The 3,568-nt window shown below is 36.3% G+C and overlaps 1 protein-coding gene across 1 annotated transcript in view; it reads left to right on the forward strand.

The window, feature by feature from the left end:
- The window catches only part of Psmd14 (proteasome 26S subunit, non-ATPase 14), an 88,102-nt gene that overhangs the window by 68,431 nt on the left and 16,103 nt on the right, over window positions 1-3,568 (forward strand). The gene's annotated exons all lie outside the window — the stretch shown is intronic.

Consider the following 3,568-nt stretch of genomic DNA (forward strand, 5'->3'; position numbering starts at 1 on the left):
CTTCTATCTGGAATTAAAAATGGAACTTTTGAAACAGTTTTCAAGCCTTAGTTAAAAAGTGGCATTTTCCTATCATTTTAAATTTGTCTTGCATCCCAATTAGAATCTGTAAATATATTTATTTTACAGTTTATGTAGTGCCCATCAGAATGGCATCTATGTGGGTGCTTTACAGTTTTAAGACAATTTCGACACTAAGGCTCTCAAATGGGATTAAGCCAAAAAGGGACTCACCTTAAAATAATGTAATTTTGTAAGACAAGCTAGGTAGAAAGTCCATAATAGAATTTGAATGTCTGTATGTCACATATTTTAAGTTGGTAATAGAAACCTTTCAGAAATCCCATGCCTTTATCTTGAAGGGAAAGTTAGCTGTGTTAAGAGGGAACTTGTTCCCAAGACAACGTAGAAGTAAGTGGTCGGAGCCTGACAGCAGTCACTAGTGTACACTCCGGAAGTCATTGATGGTTCCCCGGTGCTGGTGTGCCTATTGTACTTAGAGACGCAGGAGAATATTGTGATCACATTGTCAACGATGTAACAGTTACGGAATATACAAGTTCTCCGTTTAGTAAGTCCATGGTTTAGAACTTGGACCTATGTGTTTATACCAAGATGTTGGATTTGATTATCTCTACGTAGTAAAATAATGGAGTTTTCCTTATCTATATTTTTTAAAACTTTCTACAGTAAAACAATATTTTTACAAAACAATATTTTATGTGTGTTTTATGTATTTTATGTGTGAGTGTTTTGCCTGCATGTATGTTTGTGTACCACATGTATGCTTGGTGCCCATGAAGGTTGGAAGAGGGCATCAGATTCCTTGGAACTGTATGTAGTTTTGTATGGTTGTGAACCACCATATGAATGCTGGGAACTGAGCCTGGTCCTCTGCAAAAATAACAGGTACTCTTAACCTCTGAGCCATCTCTTCAGTCCCAAGAAAATAGTTTTTAAGTGCTCATGGCAATATTGAAGTAGTTAACGGTCAACTCTATTTTCACTGTCAGGAAAGCCATTGCTCTAAGGGAGTACAGAGTGTAATACGTAAAACCGTGCTGCTGGCTTCTGTACTAACACAAGAAACGACATTCGTTTTTACCCGGAACACTTGACTATTATTGTCAGTTTAGAAATGGCAGTCTTTATTTTAACAATTAAATTTTTAAAGTATCCCATTAAAAACTTGTTGGCTTTTTGGTGCTTTAGGTTCGTAAGTGATCACACTAGATCTTGGAGTTGTCGTCCTTCTGGACAGTTAGTAAACATTGGTGCCCCATCCGTGCACTGGGCTTTCAATCTCTGAAGTGTAGCCCTCAGCGTGCTTACGTTTTGCAATGAAGTATTTGAAAACATTGTTTTCACTAATTATAAAACACAGTTGTGAAACAACAGCAGTGAAACGATTATAACGGCCCTGGAATATTTTCTAGATGAGGCAGCTGAGCCCAGAAAACTGAGCTGCTTGAGTTAATTTATGCAAGAACTGCTAGGTTTTCTCATTCTTTTATATTATAGTTGGGAATTTAATTAAATAAATTTTGGCACAATTCATATGTGACTTGTGTGATGCTTTGTTTTGTTTTGAGACAGTCTCATTATGTATCCAGGCTGACCTGGCTCCAGGTAGCCCAGAGTAGCCTCAAATCCAGAATTCTGCTTTAACTACTTGAGTGCTGGGATTACAAGCATGTGCTGTAATGTCCAGCAAACTGATTGATAAAATACCTGCTATGTCTACAGCAGATGATGTATGGAGGTTAACCGTAAATACACTGGATCTGTACCTGTGGTTCTCATCCTGTAGGTTACCACACCTTTGCGGAGTCAAATGACCCTTTCATGGGGGTCACCTAAGACCATCCAAAAACACAGATATTTACATTACAATTCATAACAGTAGCAAAATTACAGTTATCAAGTAGCAAAGAAAATATTTTTATGGTTGGGGGTCACCACAACGTGAGGAACAGGATTAAAGGTCCAATATTAGGAAGGTTGAAATCCACTGCTATGTACAGTCTTCCTTCTGTTTGAGTTTGCGATCTGGGATGAATACCCTGGGGGTGTGAAATAGATGAGTTAGTAAAGTTGGAAGATTGTTAGCTATATTTGTCTTATCATGTACTTGCTCATCTTTCATGGTGCTTGTGGTAAGTTTTACTATGTTTATCTAATAAAATCGAAAACCAAATAGTGCCACCAAACTCCATGTTGTTTATTTCATTGGCACTGGTGATTAATCTTTAAAATGTAGGCCTGTCTGTGAATTCAGTGATTGGCCTCTGGTCAGAACCATTGTTAGTTTTGGCACCATGTAGATTAGTTAGTGCAGTTAGTGTACTGCACAAAGATCCTTGGAGGATGAACAGTGAAACGCAAGTTCCACTCTCCAGTCAGACTGTGTTTACTTTGAGAACTTTCCATACTTACCTGAATCTCCACCCAGAAGGTAGACCTACTGATGCATGCAAGGGTAAGTTCAGGTTTAGGGAATCCCTGATTAGTTCCACTTTCTGATCTGTACAGTACAGCATTTTTATTCAGTGAAAGGTGATCTACTACTTCTGGTAGTTAATTATTGAAAATGGATTAGGATTTAATAAGTTCTCTTAGTGGCTAAATTTCATATACCAACTATTTGAAATTTACTACTGCTTCCTATTGTCTTTATAGGTTACTTTTATAGAAGAGATTAGTAATGTGAGACTAATTATCCCAGGAAATATCAAGTGTTTTAATACTTAATTTTAAATTTAATACTTAAATTTTAATTTTTATGTAGTGATTTTTTTTTGTTTTTTGCCAGTAAATCTTTAAAATAAGACTATTCTTAAACTATGTAGCCTTAGTCGTACCAGAGCTTGTGTTGTAGCACAGTACATCAGAATGGACTTGGGGTATGGAGTCAGTGATCTGGCCTCAAATCCTCAGTGCTATCTTTTATTAGCTATTAATTAGGATAGATTAAGAGTTCATGTCCTTGTTTTTACTCATCTGTCATGTACACATAGATTGTTGCATTAGAATGTGTGGGATGCAAAGCACATGCAAGGCAATCATCAGATACTCACTTTCCTACCCTGCCCCTCTGTCTCAGCACTTTTAAGACTTAGACTGTAAAAACCCTAATTAGAAAGTGCTGGTTATTTGGTTATCTCTGTCTTTATTTCCCTACAGTTCACCCCAAATCTTTTTTATTTTTTTTTTACAGTTGTTTAAAAATTATAAATTATAATTCTATGCCTTTGTGTCTTAGGAGGCGAATGGTGGTTTTTTTTGTAGGTTTCTTGAATATTGTTGTGAACCACAGTTGAACTTATGTTGCTAGAGAGTTAGATACTTAAGCAGTATATAACATAGTTATTTTCACTTTTTTAATTGAAAATAATTATTTTTTTCCTACAGTATATTCTAATCACTGTTTCTCCTCTTCCATCTGCTTCCAGATCCTCCCCACCCACCCAGCTCCAAGCCCTCTTTAGAAGACTGGCAAAAAAAATAAATAAAAGAAAAAAAAAAGAGAAAAGAAAAAGCTTAAGAAACACACATTCACACAAACAAA

This window comes from Peromyscus maniculatus, chromosome 4, assembly GCF_049852395.1.
Source record: "Peromyscus maniculatus bairdii isolate BWxNUB_F1_BW_parent chromosome 4, HU_Pman_BW_mat_3.1, whole genome shotgun sequence".
In the NCBI taxonomy this organism is placed as follows: Eukaryota; Metazoa; Chordata; class Mammalia; order Rodentia; family Cricetidae; genus Peromyscus; species Peromyscus maniculatus.